This window comes from Zalophus californianus, chromosome 17, assembly GCF_009762305.2.
Source record: "Zalophus californianus isolate mZalCal1 chromosome 17, mZalCal1.pri.v2, whole genome shotgun sequence".
NCBI lineage: Eukaryota > Metazoa > Chordata > Mammalia > Carnivora > Otariidae > Zalophus > Zalophus californianus.
The window spans coordinates 10,445,789-10,472,709 of NC_045611.1; the positions used below are offsets into that span (position 1 = coordinate 10,445,789).

Sequence of the window (26,921 nt, forward strand, 5' to 3'; positions counted from 1 at the left end):
CTGGGGTCACACTTTCCTCTGCCTTCTCCCCCATGCTCAGACCCAACATTTAACAACCAAGTCAGCACCCCCAGAACCTCATAAGCACTTCTGGGCCTTCACCCACACTGTCCCTTCTGCCTGAATATTCTCCTTCAGCCTGGTAAAATTGGAAGGAAAGAGTCTATAAGGACTAGTGCAAAATGTACAGAAAGTTTGCATAGGGCTGATATGAGTTATGAGTTATTATTATTGCTGGTGTCCTTATTATTGTTTCAAAAGGCAGAAAACCCAATTCAAACTGCCTTAAATAATAAATGTGCTTTGTTGGCTAAGTGAAGAGAAAGGAAAGACTAGCTTCAGGTGAGACTTGGTCCAGGGCTCCAATTATCTGACCAGGATTCAATTTCTTTCTCTTCTTTGTTGAGGCTCACAAGTTACTAGCAGTTTCTTCCCTCTCATTCCAAAATGGCTTCAGCTGTTTCTTTGGCTATGTATGTTCTGCTTATGTCCAAAAGGGTCAAAGAGAGTCTATCTTTAGAAGTCTCTCCGGAAATCTCATTGACTTGGGTTGGATCGTGTGTCCACCCTTGAACCAACCACTGTAGCCAGGAGAAGGGTCATTTAGAGTGGCCTAAGTCTATAAAGATTCACTCCGGCCTTGGAAGTGAAGTCAAGACTACTCAAGCCATAGCAGGGAGTACTTCTCCAAAGAAAGTTCAGGGTGCTGAAGCTGGTGGGAGGTGGGAATGCTGAGGAAGTGATGAACAAATGTCTCTTCTAGGGCCCAAAGAATGTTTTGATGGCAAATGTAGGTTTGGACTCAATAATGGCAGCAATGGGAAACCAGTGGGACCTTCAGATAGTTGTTTATTTTCAGATTCCTCTCTCTAAACATTGAATAAAGTAAGGATGAAGGGAAAGGAGAGATTTTAGAAGTGGGTAGAATGTTAAAAAATATATGGTAGTCCTTTTTGGAAGGGATTAAGCCAGCATTGTGTCTCGGCAAATGGAGAAGTCTAGGTTAAGTAAATCCAACACCTGAATAAATGACTGTATATGATTGGTGTGATTAGCTGTTCTAGTATTCAACAAGAAATATCTGAGTATCAAAAAAAAAAGCCACCTGCTCATTGCTCTTTGCATCTTCCTTATGGAATTTAGAATAAATGGATCAGTAATTCATACAGTCTTTACACAGCAATTAAAAAGGAAGAGCTTCCCCAAGAGGAAGATGATGTCAGAAACACTATACTTACCTGCTTTATCACTGAGTTATCCTAAGGAATGGTAAATTAGTTAACTGTCTAAATGTTATACTTTCTCCTCAATTTAGTTTTATTAATGAAGTATAAATATGTTTTAAACAAATATTTGCAATCTGAGAGACATTAGAACACCAAAATATTAGAGCTAGTGGGGACTGGCCAGCGTGACCCATTTGATAGATGAGAAGGTGGGTTGGGAGAGAAATGTGGCAGGCCTGAGGCCACATAAAGAACAGGTGGCTAAGATACTGGTCTTCGGATAGCCAGTCTGGGACTTGAACCTCCCTGCAGATCCAGGCCTTTGTGTTTCTTTCCACCTCATGTAGGGCCTCAACCCCTGGAAAGTGTAAGCTGAAGAAGATGCCTGGGAGTTGCTGCTCCTTTAAATGGCTTTATTAAAGTATAATTGATACACAAACCCTGCACATATTTAACGGATAAGATTTGATAAGTTTGGACATATATGTACACCTGTGAAATCATGATTCCACCCATACGAGGTACGTTAAATAGTCAAACTTATAGAAGCCAGCGAGGTTCTTGTGCACTATCCAGGGTGGGACAACACCTTTTTTGCTCACATAAAGGCACTTGTCCTCAAAAGTTGACCACTAGATGGCAGAAAAAATCCATGTACCTAATATGGAGGCACCTGTTCCTAAAATTTTGGAGCTCTGAGTCTCTCTCAAGAGACTAGCTCATCTGCCTGGTGAGTATGGGGGAATTAGGGGTCGGTGCACCGCCATGTCAATTCTGCAAATCCATACCTCTCTCCAGAGTTTATTAGTTAATCTCATCCTTCTTTTCATTAAAATATATTAGAAGGAAATGATCTACTTTGAAAACTATTTTAGAAAAGGCTTGAATGACCATTAGGTAGTATTTCCTATCTCTTACTAGAATTTTCTGCATTACAGAAGGATTATTTGACAATCCAGAGTGATGAATTGTTAACAGCTAGAGTGGTATCTGAAATATTTTTAGGCAAGGAGGAGTTCATCAGCCTCTGGAATCAAGTTAATGGAGGCAGCCAGATACTTCTAGTAATAATATTAGAAGCTTGTATTTGTTCAGCACCTACCACGTGCCAGGCACCGTGCTAAGCACTTTATATTGGTAAATTTAATATTCACAATAATCGTGAAGCAATGCATATTAAATCTGTTTTACAGAAAAGTATACAGAGGTCGAGAGTTTAATTAATTTGCTCAAGGTCATATAATTAGAAAAATGTGACTTAAAAATGTACTTAGACTGCACAGAATTAACAATATGGTGCTTGATGTTAGCATCATTTAGGGAGTAATTTCCCTGCTAGCCCTGTGACATGTATGAAAAACATCTCATCACTGGAATACTGGAAGAAGTGGATCTGGAAAACTGTTTTAGCTGTGTTACTCTGAGTAAGGATGAGCATAAATTCTTAAGGGAGCACTGTGAAATATCTAGGCTGTTAGCAGAGTATTTTAGACTAGGGACTGTTCTGCTGGTCATGTGGCCTTCTGTGCAATGGAGTAGTTAAATGACACAACCTGGCTGCTTTGAGAGGCCAGTTCAGGTCTATCTTCCATTTTCTCCATAAGTAAAACACATCCAGCCTAATGTATTTCTTGGGTGTACAACTTGATGTTCAGGAATTTTGTGTAACAAGTCAGCACCCTTGGGACAGAGTGAGCTTTGTTGGAGATGTGGTGTCCCGTGTCTAGAGAATGACCCCTCTACTCACTCAGCCATATCCTAACATTCGCTGCAGTTGTTAGGATTCTTGGTACAGAGTAAGAGAACCCAACTTATTTAAAAAGTGGCTATAAAATCAACTGAAATATATCTCGTGGCACACAGAATGGAAAGCAGCTGGACTTCAAGAGTTTTCGAATTAGAAACTGGAAAGATCCTGAGATCTCTTTCTCTGTCCACCTCCAGTCTCCACTTTTACTTCTCTGTACATCTTCATTATTCTTATTTCTTAGCCCTGAACTTTTCTTGCTTCTTAGTAAAAATCCTGGCCATCCACAGCTCTGAAATCCCCATGTTACATGTTCTGCAACACAAGAAAATCTGACTTCCAAATTTCTCACAAAAATACACGATTGGCTCATTCTGAGGCAATACTGTGCAAGGACCTTACTTTTTCTGTCTCAGGCCATAACACGCTTTGGAAGTTTTTTGTTTTGCTTTTCCATCATGATGGGGCTGTCCTTGCTCACTTGCAGATAAGGCTGTATCAGCTCTGCTAATATAACCTGTTAATTTCAAAGGACTTTATAAGTTGGCTGTAATTCACATTCTCAGAATTGGGAAAATCTGTGTCTTTTGAGATAGAAGAGTTTTCTTTTTCCTTTTAACTTTGTTTTATTTTTTCCACTAAAATATCAGAATGCTATTTTTCCAGGTGCCATGTGGCTCTCTGACAACACACAGACTGCTTTAGTTGTTTTTAATGAACGCTATCGCCAGCTGCTCAGCTGTGGCAACTTTTCTTTTAATTTTTTTTTTCATTTGTGGGAGGTGGCAGAGAGCTCCTGTAAGATACGCACGCGGAATGTCGCAGTCTGCATCACTGATGGCTCTCTGGGTACCAGGAACTCTGTACTGCAGGGGGCGCCAGAACCCATCCTCTGTCTAACCATGTGCACAAGTAAAGCCCCAGGTAAAACTGTCAAGTGTCCACAACATACGTTTGGACCCCAGTTCCCTCCTTATGTTGCCCCTTTTCCCTTGAAAGCCCGCCCTTGTGTGATGAGATGTGGGTCTGTGGAACTTGTCCGGTTGCCTAAGAACTGATAAATAGGACCCAAAGCTGAGGGAAAAGAGGCATCACAGATCAAACAACGAGAGGCGGATCTTGGATCCTCACAGAAGCCTCCAGCTGTCTCTGCTGCCTCAGTGTCATCCCTCATCCCTTCCTGCCAAGCTTATACAAACAAAAGATTTGGAAGAGGGGCAGGGGGTGCTCTGGCTCTAGCATTTAGAGATTCTCCAAGACCATCCTACATGAAGGATGCAGGCTTCAGGAACTCAGAGAAGCAATCTTTTCCCCTGGCTGGGTGTGTCTGCTCATACAGGAGACTGGCTTGAAGAGTAGGAAAGAGAACTGACACAGGCAGCAGGAAGGAAAGAAGACAGTACAGTGGAACCCAGTAATTTTGGAGGGTCAAGACATGACAATGTCCCATGGATCAAGAAGAGTCCACTAAGAATGAATTGCTCTTGAGTAACCTTGTTGGTTTGATCTTAAAACCAATAGTTATTATGACTTTAAAAAAATTTTTTTTGTTATGTTAATCACATTACATCATTAGTTTTTGGCGCAGTGTTCCATGATTCATTGTTTGTGCATAACACCCAGTGCTCCATGCAGAACGTGCCCTCTTTAATACCCATCACCAGGCCAACCCATCCCCCCACCCTCCTCCCCTCCAAAACCCTCAGTTTGTTTTTCAGAGTCCATCGTCTCTCATGGTTCATCTCCTCCTCCGACTTACTCCCCTTCATTCTTCCCCTCCTGCTATCTTCTTCTTTTTTTTTCTTAACATATATTGCATTTATTTGTTTCAGAAGTACAGATATGTGATTCAACAGTCTTGCACAATTCACAGCGCTCACCATAGCACATACCCTCCCCAATGTCTATCACCCAGCCACCCAATCCCTCCCACCCCCCACCACTCCAGCAACCCTCAGTTTGTTTCCTGAGATTAAGAATTCCTCATATCAGTGAGGTCATATGATACATGTCTTTCTCTGATTGACTTATTATTATGACTTCTTTCTTACTGCATAAATAAAAGTCAATTTCAGGTGGACTGCAGATCTAAATATGATATAGCTAAAACAATGATGATTTCAGTACACAATTTAGGAGAATGTCCCCATGACCCTGTGGCTGTCAACAATCTCTTCAAAAGGATACACTCACATGTGCTGTGTCAATGCTACACAGTGCCAGGTGTTTTACCAAGTTATATTCTACTCCTCGCACAATCCTAGGAGGTAAGAGTAACTCTCCAATTCTGTCCAGGAAAATAAAATTCCGAATCTGAGTGGCTGTCAGCTTTGAAAACTTGACAAGCATACTATGGGAAGTCTGCTTGGAGTTCTCATCTGAGTGCTCATCTCAGCCCATGGGCTGGCTCCAGTGATATTTCTAGTTAAAATCAGGACTTTTTTCAAACAGAAGTGTTAGATATCTCAAATTAAGAGAGAACAAATCTAATATTCAATAAGTGCCTAACATGTCAGGGACTAAACTAGCTCATTTATATGCTTATTCTGTTCGATCCTTACAACAGTCCTGTGGGGCAAGTATAATTATGCCCATTTTTAGAGTTGATAGAACTGATTCAAAGAGTAAACATCCTCCCCCAGGTCACAAAGCTAGAAACCTGAGGAGCCAGGACCAGATCCAGATAGTCTCCTTCATTTATTATCCATGCAGTGAAAAGGGCATGGGTTATTTGGCTTAGAAATTTTATTTTCCTTTAAATTTCTTTATTGCTATGTTAATCACCATACATCATTAGTTTTTGATGTAGCGTTCCATGATTGTGCATAACACTCAGTGCTCCATGCAGAACGTACCCACTTTAACACCCATCACCAGGCTAACCCATCCCCTCAACCCCTCCCCTCTAGAACCCTCAGTTTGTTTTTCAGAGTCCATCATCTCTCATGGTCCATCTCCCCCTCGTTTCCCCCCCTTCACTCTTCCCCTCCTGCTATCTTCTTCTTTTTTTTTCTTAACATATATTGCATTATTTGTTTCAGAAGTACAGACCTGTGATTCAACAGGCTTGCACAATTCGCAGCACTCACCATAGCACATACCCTCCCCAATGTCTATCACCCAGCCACCCCATCCCTCCCACCCCACCCCCACTCCAGCAACCCTCAGTTTGTTTCCTGAGATTAAGAATTCCTCATATCAGTGAGGTCGTATGATACGTCTTTCTCTGATTGATTTATATCACTCAGCATAACACCCTCCAATTCCATCCACATCGTTGCAAATGGCAAGATCTCATTCCTTTTGATGGCTGCATAATACTCCATTGTGTGTGTGTGTGTGTGTGTGTGTGTGTGTGTGTGTGTGTGTGTGTACACACATATATACACATCTTCTTTATCCATTCATCTGTCGATGGACATGTTGGCTCTTTCCACACTTTGGCTATTGTGGACATTGCTGCTATAAACATTGGGGTGCACGTACCCCTTTGGATCTCTACATTTGTATCTTTGTGGTAAATACCCAGTAGTGCAATTGCTGGATCATAGGGTAGCTCTATTTTCAACTTTTTGAGGAACCTCCATACTGTTTCCCAGAGTGGTTGCACCAGCTTGCATTCCCACCAACAGTGTAGGAGGGATCCCCTTTCTCTGCCTCTCTGCCAACATCTGTTATTTCCTGACTTGTTAATTTTAGCCATTCTGATGGTGTGAGGTGGTATCTCATTGAGGTTTTCATTTGGATTTCCCTGATGCCAAGCGATGTTGAGCACTTTTTCATGTGTCTGTTGGCCATTTGGACGTCTTCTTTGCAGAAATGTCTGTTCATGTCTTCTGCCCATTTCTTGATTGGATTATTTGTTCTTTGGGTATTGAGTTTGATAAGTTCTTTATAGATTTTGGATACTAGCCCTTTATCTGATATGTCATTTGCAAATATCTTCTCCCATTCTGTCAGTTGTCTTTTGGTTTTGTTGACTGTTTCTTTTGCTGTGCAAAAGCTTTTTATCTTGATGAAATCCCAATAGTTCATTTTTGCCCTTGCTTCCCTTGCCTTTAGCGATATTTCTAGGAAGAAGCTGCTACGGCTAAGGTTGAAGAGGTTGCTGCCTGTGCTCTCCTTTAGGATTTTGATGGACTCCTGTCTCACATTTAGGTCTTTCAACCATTTAGAGTCTATTTTTGTGTGTGGTGTAAGGAAATGGTCCAGTTTCATTCTTCTGCACGTGGCTGTCTAATTTTCCCAACACCATTTGTTGAAGAGACTGTCTCTTTTCCACTGGACATCCTTTGCTGCTTTGTCAAAGATCAGTTGACCATAGAGTTGAGGGTCCATTTCTGGGCTCTCTATTCTGTTCCATTGATCTGTGTCTGTTTTTGTGCCACTACGATACTGTCTTGATGATGACAGCTTTGTAATAGAGTTCGAAATCCAGAATTGTGATGCCGCCAGCTTTGCTTTTCTTTTTCAACATTCCTCTGGCTATTCGGGGTCTCTTCTGGTTCCATACAAGTTTTAGGATTATTTGTTCCATTTCTTTGAAAAAAGTGGATGGTATTTTGATGGGGATTGCATTGGATGTGTAGATTGCTCTAGGTAGCACTGACATCTTCACAATGTTTGTTCTTCCAATCCATGAGCATGGAACGTTTTTCCATTTCTTTGTGTCTTCCTCAATTTTTTTAATGAGTACTTTATAGTTTTCTGAGTACAGATCCTTTGCCTCTTTGGTTAGATTTATTCCTAAGTATCTTGTGGTTTTGGGTGCAATTGTAAATGGGATCAACTCCTTAATTTCTCTTTCTTCTGTCTTGTTGTTGGTGTATAGGAATGCCACTGATTTCTGTGCATTGATTTTATATCCTGCCACTTGACTGAATTCCTGTATGAGTTCTAGCAGTTTTGGGGTGGAGTCTTTTGGGTTTTCCACATACAGTATCATATCATCTGCAGAGTGAGAGTTTGACTTTTTCCTTGCCGATTTGGATGCCTTTGATTTCTTTTTGTTGTCTGATTGCTGTGGCTAGGACTTCTAACAACATGTTGAATAGCAGTGGTGATAGTAGACATTCCTGCCGCGTTCCTGACCTTAGGGGGAAAGCTCTCAGTTTTTCCCCATTGAGAATGATATTTGCTGTAGGTATTTCATAAATGGCTTTTATGGTATTGGGTATGTACCCTCTATCCCTATACTCTGAAGAGTTTTGATCAAGAAAGGATGCTGTACTTTGTCAAATGCTTTCTCTGCATCTATTGAGAGGATAATATGATTCTTCTTCTTTCTTTTATTAATGTATTGTATCATGTTCATTGATTTGTGGATGTTGAACCAACCTTGCAGCCCAGGGATAAACCCCACTTGGTCATGGTGAATAATCCTTTTAATGTACTGTTGGATCCTATTGGCTAGTATTTTGGTGAGAATTTTTGCATCTGTGTTCATCAAGGATATTGGTCTGTAATTCTTTTTGATGGGGTCTTTGTCTCGTTTGTGGATCAAGGTAATGGCCTCATAAAATGAGTTTGGAAGTTTTCCTTCCATTTCCATTTTTGGAACAGTTTCAGAAGAATAGGTATTAATTCTTCTTTATATGTTTGGTAGAATTCCCCTGGGAAGCCATCTGGCCCTGCGCTTTTGTTTGTTGGGAGATTTTTGATGACTGCTTCAATTTCCTTAGTGGTTACAGGTCTGTTCAGGTTTTCTGTTTCTTCCTGGCTCAGTTTTGGTAGTTGATACATCTCTAGGAATGCATCCATTTCTTCCAGGTTATCTAATTTGCTGGCATAGAGTTGCTCATAATATATTTTTGTAATTGTTTGTATTTCTTTGGTGTTGGTTGTGATCTCTCCTCTTTCATTCATGATTTTGTTGATTTGGGTCCTTTCTGTTTTCTTTTTGATAAGTCTGGCCAGGGATTTATTAATCTTGTTAAATCTTTCAAAGAACCAGCTCCTCGTTTCACTGATCTGTTCTACTGTTCTTTTGGTTTCTATTTCATTGATTTCTGCTCTGATCTTTATGATTTCTCTTCTCCTGCTGGGTTTAGCCTTTATTTGCTGTTTTTTCTCTAGCTCCTTTAGGTGTAGGATTAGGTTGTGTATTTGAGACCTTTCTTGTTTCTTGAGAAAGGCTTATATTGCTATATACTTTCCTCTTAAGACTGCCTTTGCTGCATCCCAAAGATTTTGAACAGTTGTGTTTTCATTTTCATTCTTTTCCATGAATTTTTTAAATTCTTCTTTAATTTCCTGGTTGACCCATTCATTCTTTAGTAGGATGCTCTTTAGCCTCCATGTATTTGAGTTCTTTCCGAATTTCCTCTTGTGATTGAGTTCTAGTTTCAAAGCGTTGTGGTCTGAAAATATGCAGGGAATGATTCCAATCTTTTGGTACCAGTTGAGACCTGATTTGTGACCTAGGATATGATCTATTCTGGAGAATGTTCCATGGGCACTAGAGAAGAATGTGTATTCTGTTGCTCTGGGATGGAATGTTCTGAATATGTCTGTGAAGTCCATTTGGTCCAGTGTGTCATTTAAAGTCTTTATTTCCTTGTTGATCTTTTGCTTAGATGATCTGTCCATTTCAGTGAGGGGGGTGTTAAAGTCCCCCACTATTATTGTTGTCAATGTGTTTCTTTGCTTTTGTTATTAATTGCCTTATATAATTGGCTGCTCCCACGTTAGGGGCATAGATATTTACAATTGTTAGATCTTCTTGTTGGATAGACCCTTTAAGTAAGATATAGTGTCCTTCCTCATCTCTTATTACAGTCTTTGGTTTAAAATCTAATTTGTCTGATACAAGGATTGCCACCCCAGCTTTCTTTTGGTGTCCATTAGCATGGTAAATGGTTTTCCACCCCCTCACTTTCAATCTGGAGGTGTCTTTGCATCTAAAATGAGTCTCTTGCAGGCAGCATATCGATGGGTCTTGTTTTTAATCCAATCTGATAGCCTGTGTCTTTTGTTTGGGGCATTTAGCCCATTTACATAAGGTAACTATTGAAAGATATGAATTTAGTGCCATTGTATTGCCTGTAAGGTGACTGTTACTGTATATTGTCTGTGTCCCTTTTTGGTCTATGTTACTTTTAGGCTCTCTCTTTGCTTAGAGGACCCCTTTCAATATTTCTAATAGGGCTGGTTTGGTGTTAGCAAATTCTTTTAGTTTCTGTTTGCCCTGGAAGCTTATCATCTCTCTTATTTTCAGTGACAGCCTAGCTGGATATAGTATTCTTGGCTGCATATTTTTCTCGTTTAGTGCTCTGAATATATCATGCCAGTCCTTTCTGGCCTGCCAGGTCTCTGTGGATAGGTCTGTTGCCAATCTAATGTTTCTACCACTGTAGGTTACATCTCTCTTCTCCCGAGCTGCTTTCAGGATTTTCTCTTTGTTTCTGAGACTCGTAAGTTTTACTATTAGATGTCGGGGTGTTGACCTATTTTTATTGATTTTGAGAGGGGTTCTCTGTGCCTCCTGGATTTTGATGCCTGTTTCCTTCCCCAAATTAGGGAAGTTCTCTGCTATAATTTGCTCCAATATACCTTCTGCACATCTCTCTCCTTCTTCTTCTGGGATCCCAATTATTCTCATGTTGTTTTGTCTTATGGTATCGCTTATCTCTCGAATTCTGCCCTCGTGATCCAGTAGTTGTTTATCTTTTTCTCAGCTTCTTTATTTTCCATCCTTTGGTCTTCTATATCACTGATTCTCTCTTCTGCCTCATTTGTCCTAGCAGTTAGTGCCCCCATTTTTGATTGCACCTCATTAATAGCCTTTTTGATTTCGACTTGGTTAAATTTTAGTTCTTTCATTTCTCCAGAAAGGGTTTCTCTAATAACTTCCATGCTTTTTTAAAGCCCAGGTAGTATTTTTCAAATCATGATTCTGAACTCTAGGTCCGACATCGTACTAATGTCCGTATTGAGTAGGTCCCTGTCAGTCGGTACTACCTCTTGTTCTTTTTGTTGAGGTGATCTTCTCCGTCTTGTCATTTTGTTCAGAGAAGAATAGATGAATGAGAGAACAAAATGCTAACAGGGTAACAACGTCCCCAGAAAATAATACTCTAAACAAATCAGAAAAGACCTGAAACCAGGGGAAAAGAAAGCAAAAGAAAGAAAAAAGAAAGAGAGAAAAAAAAAAAGAGAAAGATAAAAACAAGCAAGAACAGAACAAAACAAAACAAAAAACCAGAATATGATCAAATATTATCAGGCTGGTGCATAGATGAGTGCCACACACTAGATTTTGGGTATATTTTGGTCTGTTAGAAGAAAGTGCCTCCCAAAATTTTAAATAAAGAAAAACTTATATATGTACAAAAATAAGGGTTGATACGATGAAGGGATGGATTATGACTGTAAAGATGAAAAGTATAAAAAATTTATAAAAGGAATTGATAAGAAGTTGTTTGAAAAAAGAAAGAAGAGGATTTAAAAAAAAAAAGAAAAAGGGGAGAGAATGTGATCAGGCTGACTAGAACAAAGCCATACACTAGAGATTTAGGGTGTATTTTGATGTTAGAAGAAACTGTACCTCAAAATTTTAAAGAGAGAACAATTATATATATATGCCAAAAAAAGGGTAACTACTAGGAAGGGATAGAATACGACTCTAATAATGAAAAATAAAAATTTTTTTTAAAAAAGGGATTGATAAGATGTTTGAAAAAGGGAAAAAAATTTTAAGAAAAAAGTTAAAATTAATTTTAAAAGACTAAAGAACCATGGTAAAAAAGCCACGGATTCTATGTGCAGTATTCCCTTAGTGCTGGAGTTCTGCCGTCCTCATTGATTGGTAAACTTGGGCTTGGCTGGCTGTTCTTGCTGATCTTTTGGGGGAGGGGCCTTTGCCGTGGTTCTCACATGTCTTTGCCGGAGGCGGAATTGCCCCGCCCTTGCCGGTCCGGGCTAAGGAATCTGCTCGGGTTTGCTCTCGGGACCTTTTATTCCCTGCAAGCTTTCGGTACAGCCTTAGAGGATGAAAGTGAAAACGGCGTCCTCCCAATCTCCGCCCCAGAGGAGCCGAGAACTCGGGGCCCCGCTCCTCAGTGCGCCTCCAGAGAAAAGCAGTCACTCCCGTCTCCCCGGTCTCCGGCCGCACTCCATGCTCACCTGGCCTGTGACCAAGTGTTTCTATCTCTGGCACCCGACTCAGTGTGGAGTCTCCAAACCCAGCAGATCCCTGCAGTGCACTCCTGCACCACTCCTCCCAGGGGAGGAAGGGGAGTCTCCCCGGCTCTGCCGCTTGTTGGGTCCCTGCTGGAGGAGCAGTGGCCTGACTGGGCCGCGGATCATGGTTTATGACAATCCTGACCTGAGAGCCTGCGCCTTGGCTCCGTCTCTGCAGCCGGCTTCCCCACTCCGATCCCTGGGAGCTCTGCCACACTCAGGCACCCCCGGTCTTTCTGTGACCCCGAGGGTCCTGAGACCACACTGTCCTGTGAGGGTTCTACCCCCCAGCCCCCTTAGCCACTGAGGTGATGTCTCTCAGCGGAGTAGACCTCTATAAGTTCCGATTTTGTGCTCCGCGGCTCTATCACTTGACGGAAGCGGCCGACGGAGGCCCCCTCCCCCGCCGTCTCTCCTCCCGAATATCGTCTCGGATTCACTTCTCCGCACGTCCTACCTTCCAGTAAGTGGTCGCTTCGCTGTTCAGAGAGTTGTTGCTACCCTCTTCTTCGATCTCCTGTTGAGTTCGTAGGTGTTCAGAATGGTTTGATCCCTATCCAGCTGAATTCCTGAGACCAGACGAAATCCAGGTCTCCTACTCCTCTGCCACCTTGCTCTGCCCCCTGGCTTAGAAATTTTTCAGAATATATGCTTACCCACTGTTGGCCTCCACCATGGGATAATCTTAAGTTTCCTTTACATGGAACCATAGGGTTTCCATGTTCTTCCTTTTCAATAGCCTGTCAAGTGGTTACTTTCCAATTATACTGAGAGATGTTTGGGGCTAGAGTCATTTGGCTTTTGGAAATTTTTGCTTAATGATTTTAAATGGAATGTCTAGCTACAGGACTATGGATGGTCTGTGCTTGGTATTTGAGTAATGATCCATGCTTCCTTCAAAAACTTTAAATTTTCAATTTCATCAGATTCATAGAATTGGAAAAATATATGGAAAAGTACTATGGGGCATGATAATATTTGTTTTGTTGTTTCAGGAATTTTTTTTTATTGTCCAAATTTTTTTTTCCAAAAAAAAAAAGGTTCAGAAGCAAAGAGAATATCAGTGATGAAGACCACTCATCCCACTCTTTGACTCAAACCTTTATATTTCTTGCCTTCCCCTATTCTTCTTCTAGATTATACAGAAACTTTTCTGTGAAATCTGTTTTTCACTCAGCCTTCCCTCCACCTCTGTGCCCCGCCCCCCGCAAGCGCTGAAGACTTAAGAAGTAGATGTTGCTATTGCTGGCTTGAAGATCGAGGGGGCCATGTGCAAGTTTTGAGAAGGAAATGAATTCTGTCCCTTCTCCCCTCCTTTAACCAGGAATTGCAGCACTGAGAGTGGACCTGACGGGCAGTGATTGCCACCTCTGTGGGACAGTCTCAGAGACAGTATCACAAACTAACCTCAGAGTGATGCTGGAGCAGTAGGTGAAACCAGAATGCCCAACCTCAGAGGTGACAGACCCAGCCATGACTTTACTAGAAAATAGCCATACATCACAGTAGGATAAACCCATCCATGACATTTTTAGGAAATAACCATATAACCTTATCTTGTATTTCACATTATTTTAGGTGTTTACTTAAAAGTCATGAGTTAGTGCTGCTTCTCTGAGATGGAGAATCAAAGAATAGTAAGGTATTATCTTGGATGGTGAATCGAAGAATAATAAGGTAATTAGTTGCTGAAATATTTATTTAGCATGATGGGATCTAGTCATGAGAAGTTTAGAAATTTGGGGGGTGGTGATAATCTGTAAAATTGGTAAGGTTCTTCCAACTTTAGCTTAGCTCAGGGAGAAATATGGCAGCATCACCTGGAAGGAAGACAAACAAGTCACAGAATGCCTGGCGGGGATTATAATGGTTATCCCTGGATCCAGAAACTTCAGGCAGCAGGACCTGGCAGAATATGTCACGTCTATGGTGTCTGTGCCAGATAGAGAACAATGCCTTCCTAATGCCACACAGCTTTATTCTTATGAGTGGGAACTGGAGTTAAGTTTTAAAAAGTAGTACCTAATATACCACTTGTTGGTTTAAGGTACTTATCCTTGGGGGGGGGGGGGGGGGGGCGGGGGGGTCTGTCTCTTTAACTGTTGTTTCATGTTATATAAGAACAAGGTTATGTTTGGTTAAAGTTAAGAACTTTATTATTTTTTTTTACTTAAATGAATTTTATTAAATGGTAAAAATAATAGCAAAGAAACAGGAAGATCTAACGGAATTAACTGTGGGTTGAAATCAGATACGTTTTAGGCTTTGAAACCTTGATTTGCCACTTCTTAGCTGGATGACTGTAGTCGGAGCACCTAATTATTGTGGTTTTCAGCCTTCTTTTTTTCTTAAAACTGGGATAATGATATCTAACTTTCAAGGATGTTGTGAAAAACAAATAATAAATGCAAAACCCTAGTTTAGTGCTTGAAACTTAGTATGCAACCAATAAACAATTCTGTGTAAATGAATATTACTTCAGTCTCTTGGTTACACACATCAAGGGAGTTATATTTACCTGAGTCCTTCTTCCCTGGCTGGCAGCAACCTTTCTAATCAAAACAGAACATACGGGTATAGAGCGCATGAAAAAACAATTTCTTGCTAACTTATTTTTGTAAATGCAAGGTATTTAGTTAACAGCAAATCCACTACTCATGGCTGCAACACTTACATGAAGTTTCTCCCCTTCCCATCATAAAATGCTAGAGATTTATACTGAATAACAGAATTAAGGAGAGACCATGACCATGTCTTTAAAACCTCCACATAAGAAGAAAACAGAACCCACTGGGAAGAAAAAAAGCCCCTTCCGACCCTTTAGCTCAGTGAACCAGATGAAGCCACCAGTATTCTCCCTGAGTAACAAAAATAGTTGAAGTTGCATATGCATGTCATGAGAAAACAGTTGCTTCTTGGCGGTTAAAATTTATCTTCTTTAAAGGTAATTCAAAGAGGTGTGGCTTTAGGCACGACATCAAAACGGTTTCTCAAGGGACAGCTCGAGTGAAAACTCACTGTCGTAGTGTTTACAAAGTGAAAGGCTGGGGAGAGCCAGGCCATCCCATCCCTTTAAACTCCCATTTCCCAGAGCTCAGCCCCGCCCCCAGCAAGGAGGTGAGGTCTGCAACAACTGGTGGGACTCAGCTCCATGATCAATGGAGCAAGCCAGGGAACAGCACGATGCTGGTTTCTTACAAATACAAAGCTGACGGCTGCCTTACAACCAATCCATCTCTATTCCAACCTATTCCTGGTGATACTAATATTTGTAACCAGGGATAAAGGTTCTTAAATACTTTTTACAGCATTTCACTGTTTTGCTGAATTAGGATAACAACAGAGAGGAGGGCTGTGGCTGCAAAGAATGGAAAATGACTCTGCATAGTTCAAATGCAAAGGGAAGTTATTTCAAGACTATTGGGTAGCTCATCAGATCAAAGGAAGAATTGAAAATCAATCAAGCACAGTAGCAAGGCAGATCTAAGAACCCAGCAGCAGGAGTGATCAGTGATATATGGATGATATAGCTCTACCTCCACAGAGGGATGGTGTGTCATCCCTCTTAAGACTCAAGTCCTGGGAAAGGGAGCTGAATTATCCTGAACGTCCAGTGGGGAGGGGAAGAGTATAGGGCACCACGACTGACGCAACCAAAGATGTTGATCAGTTTTGCAAAGAAAAACCAGAGCGATGTTAGTTAAAGAACACAAGTATTCTGGGCAGGCAAAGCTTGTCTCCACAAGTCACATCACTCTGGCAGGTAATGATTTTACCTGGAGTAAAGCTTTCCCAGTAAATCAGTTGCTAATGATGAGTGAAGTAGAACAGCAGCTAATCATCTGACCGACACCTCAGTCCTATTAGGGCTCAGGAACAGGAAGCACTTTGGCATAGATGATTTTACAAAAACAGGAAACAGTAAGAAAGAAGAGGAAGGAGGGAAAGGGGGAAGGAGGAAGGCCCAGTGACTGGCATCAAAGCTACCATAACCCAGTGAGGGCTGGAGGTGGGTGGGGTAAAAGATGTTGACAGCCCTTGCATCTTCCCTGTGCGCAACGTGCTTCACACAGTTCTATTGTCATGTCACATGGCACCCGGAAGAACATGCAGGTAGAGCCTATCCCCAGAAAGAAAATCTGTCTTCTAGATCAGCACTGCCTAAAAGAAATAGAAGGCCAACCACGTTAAGTAATTTTAAATTTTTTAGTCAGGCACACTAAAAGTAAAAAGTAACAGGTGAAATTACTTTTAATAATAAATTTTGATTCATTACATCCAAAATATTATCAGGTCAACATACAATCAATGCAAAATATGAATGAGTTATGTTACCTTCCCTTCACACTGAATCTTTGATATCTGGGGTATATTTTATACTGATAGCACATCTCAGTTGGGACTAGCCACCCTCCAATAGCCACATGTGGCTACCATACATGGGACAATGGAGGCTTAGAAGATTCTAGCATTCTGGCTTTGCTTTGAAACATCACAGTAATTGAACGATTATTGTACAATTCTACAATTGTATCCGGGGTGTGTAAGGATGGGGTGCTTTGGTTTTCTTTCATTTTAAGCATTCGTAAAGGCAAACACACTTTATTTCCGTTGCATGTTTCCCAAGCTAGGATGTTTTGTTTTTGTTCTGATTTCCAGCTGCAATTTTTTCCAATCCTGCTCTGAGAAGTCAATGTTCTGTGAAACTTCAACAATTGTTTCTTGGAGACAAAAAGAGAAGACTCCACACAGGAACATGAGGCCACATAAGGCTAACTAACTTGCCCAAAAGGCTGAGTGGCGGCAGAGCTGGGATGGGAGCCTTATCTGCCTCATCCAGAGGGACCCTGAGCTTCACCCTGCATCAGACTGGCTGGTGTCTGACCAGGCCAATTTCTCTAAATCCCCATTCCCTTGCTATTGACTTCGGTGTGTAGCTTACTGCTCTCTGAATCTCCAGGTGAGGATAGAGGTGGTCAAAAGAATAGGTGCCCTGCTTGAGATTAGGGGAAAGAGAAAGCTGCCTGTGTCCTCCCTCTTCAGAACCACCTTAGTCTACTCTCTACAAAGGTAGACTCCATGGTCTAATGACTTAAGTGTTTGATGATGCACTTTTGAAGCTTCATTCTCTTGGTTTCAGGGAAGCCATCGGAGGGGCACAAGAGGGCTTGGAGAATGACTCTGTTTTTTGTTTTTTTAATAAATTACTTAACATATAGTGTATTATTAGTTTCAGAGGTAGAGTTTAGTGATTCATCAGTTGCATGTAATACCTAGTGCTCATTATGTCCAGTGCCCTCCTTAATGCCCATCACCCAGTTACCCCATTCCCCCACCCACATCCCCTCCAGCAATTCTCAGTTTGTTTCCTATAGTTAAGAGTCTCTTATGGGTTTTTTTGTTTCATTTATTTATTTGACAGAGAGAGAGACAGCGAGAGAGGTTAACACAAGCAGGGAGCCCAACGCAGGGCTCAATCCCAGGACCCTGGAATCATGACCTGAGCCGAAGGCAGATGCTTAACAACTGAGCCACCCAGGCGCCCCAAGAGTGTCTAACGGTTCATCTCCCTCTCTGATTTTCTTATTTTTCCTTCCCTTCCCCTATGTTCATCTGTTTTGTTTCTTGAATTCCATATATAAATGAAATCATGTAATATTTGTCTTTCTCTGACTTATTTCACTTAGCGTAATACCCTCTAGTTTCATCCACATCGTTGCAAATGGCAAGATTTCATTCTTTTTGATGGCCAAGTAATATTCCTGTGTGTGTGTGTGTGTGTGTGTACCATATCTTCTTTATCCATTCATCTGTCAATGGACATCAGGGCTCTTTCCATATTTTGGCTATTGTGAACATTGTTGCTATAAACATTAGGGTGCATGTGCCCCTTCCGATCATTATGTTTCTATACTTTGGATAAATGCCTAGTAGTGAGATTGCTGGGTCGTAGGGTAGCTCTATTTTCAACTTTCTGAGGAACCTCCATACTGTTTTCCAGACTGGCTGCACCAGCTTGCATTCCCACCAACAGTGTAGGAGGGTTCCCCTTTCTCTGCATCCTCTCCAACATCTGTTGTTTCCTGAGTTGTTAATTTTAGCCATTCTGATTGGTGTGAGGTGGTATCTCGTTGTGATTTTCATTTGTATTTCCCTGATGCCAAGTGATGTTGAGCATGTTTTCATATGTCTGTTGGCCATTTGTATGTCTTCTTTGGAGAAATGTCTGTTCATGTCTTCTGCCAATTTCTTGACTGGATTATGAGAATGACTCTGTTCTTATAGGGCTCATTTGGCTCATTAGTAGCACTCTTCCAACTCATATGCTGATGTGGATCATCTGCAATGTTTTTAAACTGTAGCTTTTTTTTCTCATTATGACAATAGTACATGCTTAATGGAGAAAATCCGGGAAAAAACAGGTCTGAATCACAAACATAAACAAATGAAAGTAACCTGTATTCTTAGCAGTCAGGAAAGAAGGGCTCAAAATTTTGAATTTTGATATATTTCCTTCTGATATTTTTTCAAAATAAATGCATATGACATATACAGTTTGCAGTTTTAACGGGATTATACTGTACAATTTGTTTTATAACCTACTTATTTTTGCCCTTTGTCTCATTGAGTCCTGTGGGTAGACTGTGGTTTCCAGTCTTCCTCCTGGGCTGCTGAGATTGCTTTACACAAGTCCTTTCCCACTGGCCTCATGATATAGCTAAGGCTGGACCCAGTGCTCTAGGTCTCCATGGACAGAAAGCCTTCATTAGCTACTCTCTTGCTTGATTCCCGGAGGAGCCCCAGGATGGAGTATTCCAATAGGTTAATTTTTCTAAATATACAAAAACTTGCTTTGGCCTGCCAAACAGCTCCAAATACAGCTGGAAGTATGTCTAAGGGCTTCTGTGGGTTTGGAAGAAGGGTGTTTACAACTCCGGGGCTTCAGAGGGTGTGTTAGAAGAGAACACCGAGTGTAACACATGTGAGTAAGGGCGAATTCTCAGCCCAATTTGTGGTAGGCAGACATGGTTACATGAAATGTAGGATGCTGCCACCTAGCCAGCCCATGCCTGGTCCTTTCCACCCCCAATGCCCACGCCAGCAGTCCCAAGGGAGGCTTAGCTTTCCCCTCTAAGAACCATTAGATGGGCCTTGAGAGGAAGAGTTGGTTGTCCAGGTGGTATGTGTGGGGGCAAGGGGCAGTGACGGTGATGCATGTCCGCCCCTATAAGTTGATGTTCCCGTTCACCAGGTACATTTGGCTAGACCAAAAATTCCCCTTCTGCTGAGGGAGAGACCTTTTGTTTCCTTCTCCTAAGAATCAGGAAGCAACTGATTATCTTTTCACACTAACAAGCACCAGGAAGCAGTAAACATTTCTTTTACTAGTTTTCTTATGGATACATTTGTTGACCTACTCCCCAAATTCATCATAACGTGTGCTGACAACAGCAAGAGAGAAGCAAGGGGAGAGAGATTTTTCCAACTGCTAACACATGAATAATGGCATCTCTATTTTTCCTTTACTTAAAAAATAAAATGTACTGTCTACAAATACTGAAGATGACAGGAGTGTATGCATAGATAATTATATGAATTTAGCTATCCACTTGTCTAGGGAAATCAGCTGTTTCAAAGAAGATTAAAAAACCATGCTTTTCTCAGAGTACTTTTCTCCCGTTGATCACCTTCTGATTGTTGACAGCGAGATTTGCCAATTTCTTTTTCCCAGAAACTTTGTGCTCACGTCAGGATTCTCTCCAGCAGTGTTCCTGCAAAGGTATTGATTGTTCTTTCCCTCAGTAAAAGAACATCCAAGCCCACCATCAGCGAGGCCACTATAGCTCTAGAATGACCAAACATTCTGCCATTTACACACTATGTGGTTCTGAGCAAGTCACACCAACTTCATGAGCCAGACTCCTCACCTGCAAGATGGGGATGAAGCTCTCTACCTCACCGGGGTGTGGTTGTGTACAAAATGAGTCCTGATTGTGAGTGCAGAGAAAAGCAACAGTATTACTGTTGTCCTCTCCCCCAGAGCAGAAGGATAATAACAGTCCCTAGCCAGTTATGAGCATGCGATATGTGCCAGGCATCTAAACTGCTTGTTCTTGTTTAATCCTTGGAACGTCAGAACAATGTGATGAGGTGAGCATTACAAAGTCACTCTGTAGCTGAGAAAAATGAGAGATTTAGGGATTCTTTTCATTACAAATGAAAGAGCCAGAATGTGAGGTCTGATGAATGGATCATCTCCAGTACTGTACCAGAGTTCTTCCTTCTAGGGAAGTCTTGTTTTCTGATACATCCTAAACAAGCGTGTGTGTGTGTGTATTTTACCACTTGGAGTAAAAGATGAGTAAACATTAGGCACAGAAATACTCCTCTTTCCCCATAAGGAGACACTGCTGTGCTGTTTCCCTCATCTCTGCACTACAGAGCAGGTGGAAACCAAGCACTGTCCTAGGTTCCTTTGTCATGGCGGAAGGCTCCCTTCCAGAACAGAAGCCAGAGGGCTGGGCACCTGAGCATCCTCTGCCCTTCAGAGGCATCTGACCACTCAGTCCCTTGCTATACAAACTCAGAAGCTCACTGGAGAGGTGGTATCACCCCCTGCAAGCGGCATCTGGCCCCGTGCCCACTCAGAGAGTGGTGAGGTAGCCCTGGGAGATGGTCCTTCTCCACCTTATCAACACATACTGCCTGACAGCTGCCGCTGCTTCTGAAAACAGCCTATTTATTTTCATTACTTTACTAACACATGGTTCTCTCTCTGCCACAACAATGCTCTGTGAACCTTTTCTTTGAATCCCTGAATTCGTTCTTGGGCTAGGTTCTGTGCTAGAAGCTGGGGACTCAGTGGTGTCCCAAAACGGCTGCACGAGGAGTGTCATACTCTGATCAGGAGAAAAGACATTACACAACACATCCCAAATTAGTATTTGTCGGAGGTCTCTGTGCAGGTAAGAGAAGTACAGAACACTATGCAGACACAAGACCAGGGCCACACAGATCCTCAGAGCCTCACTTTCCTTATCTTTAAAACTGGTACTACAATTTCTTGTCCTGCCGATAATACCAGATTGTTCTGAGAGTCAAATTATAAAATAAAGTGCTTTGCAACTTTTAAATGTCATATAAAGACATTTTTTTTTTTTTTAAGAGAGAGGGAGGGCACACAGGAAGGTGGGTTGGGGGAGGAGCAGAGGAGGAGGGAGAGGGAAGGGAAAGAATTGAGCCAACTCACGGCTGAGCACAGAGCCTGATGCGGGGCTGGATCTCAGGACCCTGAGATCATGACCTGAGCCAAAACCAAGAGTCGGACACTTAACCGACTGAGCCACCCAGGTGCCCCTTATAAATGTTCTTTTTATGCTTTTTAATGGGAATAATTATTAGGATAGCTAAATTATGAAAAAGCATATTACCCTAATTGATTATAAAATAAATCACATTTAAAATTTTTTCTACCTTCTCTACACACAGACTAAATAATTCCACTCCCACTTTCTAATCATTTGTATAGATGTGGATAAAGCTGTTCCTGGACAAAACTGGTAGGTTGGGGGAGTGAGGGGTCATATGCAGTGAGGGCCAGAGGTGACAGGAGATTGCTCAAGAGAACATTCCTTGGATGTCTACTATCTGTGCGCATCTTGCAACTGCTTTACCAGATGGGTGTTCTTTTCCCTGTTTTCTGATAAGGAAGCAGTTTTTAAGGTTTTCATTGACCTTGTCAAGGCCACTCAGCAGGTAGGTAGCACAGCCATCAGCATCTGGAGCCCTGCTCTCCAGCCAGGCCCAGAAACCTCCCAGGAATAGAAGCTTTGCTGCCTTTTTGCCCCCTGGAGGTGCTTATGGAGCTCACATTTTCTTGGTTTTAAAAGTAATCCGACTGACACTCACTGAAGATGTTTTTGACTTAGTTGTGAGTTCCCCATCCCAGTGCAGAGCTCCTTGAAAACGGAAACTCCTTTTTGTGATTGGTTTTTAATACTATGAAGCTTCTGGAAGGTATGCAATACAAAATTTTAAACTGAACTAAATGACCCCTCTCGATGTCATTTCCATTATAAAAAATGACTCCGAAACAGCACTGGCTCCCTTTGGCAGTACTTCAGAGGAGAAAAAGTCTAGAGAAGCAATTAATGGTATGCATTCTGGAGTCTACGGGGGCACCCTAAATCTGGCTCCCTACTCCACTGATTCGTAATTCTTGCTGAGGCTGGAGCTCTTTTCTGAAAGGCACTTCTCCAAGTTCTACATCTGGCCTTGCTCTGATTCTTGGTGAGCACAATGAAGCCCAAGCTCTGTAGCCTGCCAGGATACAGGGAAGTACTTCCCATTTGCTTTCTTTCCTCAGAAAAACCATTCAGTGCAGGGAATTAAAAAATGTAGCAGACACATGCATTTTTTTTTTTTTTTTTTTGGTAGCAGCAAAGTCTGGGATATGTGCCCTTCTATAGCAATTAGGCTTCTCATTCGTTCACTTCAATCTCCAGAAATATCTTACACCTTGACATGATTTCTGATGTGACATTTTCCTACATAGATGCAAGGTAAGATACTGATTCTCACTTTGCATTTGAGAGGAAGTTGTTATGGTAGCATTTGCAGCTTGGAAGATACAGGAAAATAAGTCATCTTTGCATGATTTATTCCCAAAGCCCATTATAACAAAAAGCCCCTGATAATTCAAGTTCATATTAAATTTCTGCCATTCAGAGAAAGAACAATTTGGGCAAATAAGTGCTCATTAAAATTTATTTAGAGGGAATATTTTCCATTAGGGTGTTTCATTATTTAAGAAGAAAATAGAAGCCTATGTAGTAATGCATAATGCTCACACCAACATGGCATTTTAGATAAATTACATTTGGATAAAGATGAACGTGTTTCGGTTTGGAAGGCTGATTGATTCTAGCAGCTACTGTAGTTGCATAATTATAAGCCAGGTTGAAAGAAGTTACTAAAAAACAAGGATGAGCCCAAAGAAATCCACCAACACGCCAATACAAAATTATTCCATGCTGGTCTAATTTTTGTCCCCTTTGAACTGAGGTTTTGGGCCTTCATACAGGTGGAGTGGGCCCATGTGCATTACTGAGTCTAGGGTGGTTAAAGGGACAGAAAGGTAGTTTAAGGAGTGAATAGGGAATACTGGGCACCCTCAAGAATATAGACCCTAACTCGGGACGTTGCATTTCATTATTTTTAAGGCAAAGGAAGGATGACGTGGGCCATATTTGGGGCATGACAAACCAAGGAGCAGCCGTGAAGTTAAGGTAATCACACATCTCTGCAAGAGCTGCATTTTCCACTAGTAACTGTGGCTTGGTAACTTCCTTTCACACAGCCTCACAGCAAGTTCTCAGGACGCCCACTTGCTGTATCAAGGCCCTCTGCCCAGACACCTTGGAAGCTTTAGCTTTTTCTCTAAATAGGTTCTGATACCAATTCCTGTGTGTGTGTGTGTGTGTGGATTCCCACACCAGCAAGCAGTTCTCTGGACACCAGCAGGGGGTCCTACAATTCAACTGAATTCTGACACCATCTACCAGGAGACAGCATCATATTTCACAGGTTAGGGGCTCAGTCCTACAAGACTGCCCCCCTTAAGGCCCCTTTAGCACCAGTTGCTAGCTCAGGCTATTATCTGTATTTCTGACTGACTGGCTATAAATTGGAGGTTCCCAAAAGCCCCTCCAGTTTGATTACTTCGCTAGAGTGACTCACAGAACTCTAGAGAAACATTTTCCAGATTACCAGTTTATTATAAACAGATGTGACTCAGGAAGAGCCAGACAGAAGAGATACAGAGGGCAAGATGGGGAGAGAGGGCGCGGAGCCTCTGTGCCTTCCCCAGGGGTGTTCCTCTCCTAGCGCCTCCACGTGGTCACCACCCTGGAAGCTCTCTGAACTCAGGGCTGCTGGTTTTTGGTGGAGGCTTCATTACATAGGCACGACAGACTAAATCACTGGCACTGGTGACTGACTCAACCCCTAGCCCCTCTCCCCACCTTGGAGGCTAGGGGGACCAGCTGTTGAAAGTTTCAACCCTCAAATCATGCGGCTCTCCTGGCAACCAGCCCCCATCCTTAGGTTACCTAAGGGTTTTCCAAAAGTCACCTCAGTAACATAATAATAGACACCTCTGTCACCCTTTACACAAGAAATTCCAAGGGTTTTTGTAGCTTTGAGGCAGGACAAGCTTGAGGACCAAATACAGATTTCTCAGTGGCTATCACAGTATCATACTCTCCATCTCCCAGCAAGGTTTCCTCAGGGAGCTCTCGTTCCACCTCCACCTCTTCCGGCCTGGAGCATCCTTTGCACACAATGACCGTGCTTACTCATCTTCTGTGGTTCCCGCTACTGTGCACACAGTGACCGTGCTTACTCATCTTCTGAGGGTTTACAAACCCTCACTTCACATCTACCTTGCTTACCAATTCCAACTTGTGCTCCCTTCTCCCTTCTCACCCCAAATGGCTGCAAGCTGCTGAGCCATAAGAAAGAGTGACCACAGCATGGGTGGAGGGAAGACATGATCAACCTATGGTTTTGGGACCTGGACCAAGGGAGTCCATTAACTGCTTTAAGCCTCAATTTCATCATTTAAGAAATGGGCATAAAATATACCTTTCAGGGAAATTCTGGAAATGAAATAATGTGTAGGAAAAGGCAAGCAAATTGCTATCAATTCAACAAATATTAATTAAGTCATGTTTTATGTGCTGTGTAGGACACAGTGTTTCCTGGTCCTTGTTTTCATTATGCTCATTGTCTGCTATCTGGAATGTGGTTGGCAGTCAATTAATAGTAACTGAGAGTGACGCTACCAAAAAACAAATATTTTCTTTATTCTACATATTAAATTAAATGCTTAACTTTTTCTTAACTCTGCATATGATCAACATTTATTTAATATTCTAAGCAGGTTGCCTGCAATAGTTTAGAACTTTTGAATGCCAAGGGTCAAATCAGATTCTTATCTCATACAAAGAAGCATTTGGTGAAAGCTTCTGATGGATTTCAACCTTATGTCACTTAGCATATATTAGGAGCAAGTCTCACACATTCCATTCATCAAGTGATGTCCAACATGATTAAGATATGAAATATGTACTTACCTAACTGAAATAGATAGTTGCTAGGAAGTTAAAAATCAGTATCATTCTTCTTCATGTTATTTGCCAAATTAAGTAATTGCCGGATAACTTAAACTTCAACAGTAACTGCCAAGACTTGTAAGACCTACAAGGTAAAATGAATTTTAGTTCTAGACAGACCACCAGTACTTTCCTTTTTTTTGGTCCTACATTTTTTTTTAACATCATTTATCATGTTTACCTAAGTGGCTCTGATTCCTCAGGGAAATAAAATTGATAGTTAGCTTCAGAGATGCACTTTTCATAAGTATCAAAATAAAGCAGAAAAGAGGAAATCAAGATATTTAATTTTTCCCAAGATATTTCTGGAAAACCTGGAGCTCTAATTCCCATGTTCTTAGTTGATTATTCCTCATATTTATATGTTACCATCCTGGTGAGGGCCCAATTTTGCATTCTCATGGTCTTTCACTGGAGTCAGACTTGGGGGTGGGGAATAATAATGGGGATAATCCAGGACCTGTCCTGCAGTGAAGATTAGTGACATGTAATGGAGCCAAGAAATGCTTGGGCTTTAGAGCATCTTCAGACCCCTATATCTTCAGGTACCAATCTTCTAACCAATACATGTTTAGTTTTGATTTTAAAGCCTTAACTTCAGAACTCAGATTGAGTTTTATTCTCACATGAGATGCTCATTAAAGTCAAGTGTTATTTATTTTATTCTTATGCAATTGTTACTTTCGATTCAACTGCAGAACTTCACTTTCATCCTTGTTCACGTTCAACTTAGTTCACCTCATTGTGAACAAAGACATACCAGGGGATTAACACAAAGGATGAGTGTATGTTTTTGTTTATAATAAACTTTTATTTCCCTTCAATCCTGAGATTTTCTATGACTGTATCTTCTTTTTATGGCTGCATGGCTGGAAAAGAAAATACAGATTTGGCCATTGTTCCACCCAGAACCACAGAGAAAGCATAACCTGTATAACTTAGCAATGGTGAAGTTAAACAATGTTGGTTCCCTATCACCAATCATGTATGCTTCAAGTTCACTTACATAATAGAAAATTTAACTATAGTTTATAGGGACCAGATACAGAATATTATCATTTCCTCAAAAAAATTACTATTTTTAAAACACATGATCAACCAGGGCATTCAGCTGAGATTCCATAAAGTCAATGTCATTTGGGTAAAGATATATGTATTACAACAAGATTGTAGCAGATCCAACCTATCAAAACATAAAAGTGGGCTTCACCAGGAACAAAATGATCTGTTGGTATTTTAACTGCACCTAGGACAAAAGCCAACACTCTTTAGAGGAAGATAACATAATACGGTGTCTCATTCACAATGCCCATCACGCAAAAAAGTTACCATACATGATAAGAAGTGTCCAATTATAAATAAAGTAGTCAACAGAAACAGACCTAGAGATGATCCAGAGTTGTCAGGTAAGGACTTTAAAAAACTGGGTACTATGTAAAAATAGAAGATAAGATGAATGTAAAATTGAATATTTCAATGGAAAATTATAATCTATAAAAAGAATAAAATCAATATCCTAGAAATAACAAAATACAGTATTTGAAGTAAGGAACTCATCCAATGGGTTTAATGGCAGAATGAACACAAAAGAAG

At 41.3% G+C, this 26,921-nt stretch overlaps 1 protein-coding gene across 5 annotated transcripts in view; it reads right to left on the reverse strand.

Annotated features, from left to right (window-relative positions):
• The window catches only part of LOC113936541 (metalloproteinase inhibitor 1-like), a 50,696-nt gene that overhangs the window by 19,400 nt on the left and 4,375 nt on the right, over positions 1-26,921 (reverse strand). For 4 of the 5 annotated variants that reach the window (XR_003524284.1, XM_027619887.1, XM_027619886.1 and 1 more), the window contains exon 2: positions 25,290-25,413. The gene's annotated coding sequence lies outside the window, so the exon portion shown is untranslated. Of the gene's footprint in view, positions 1-19,841; positions 19,926-25,289; positions 25,414-26,921 lie in introns of all 5 variants that reach the window. The other variant, XM_027619885.1, reaches the window with a different exon arrangement.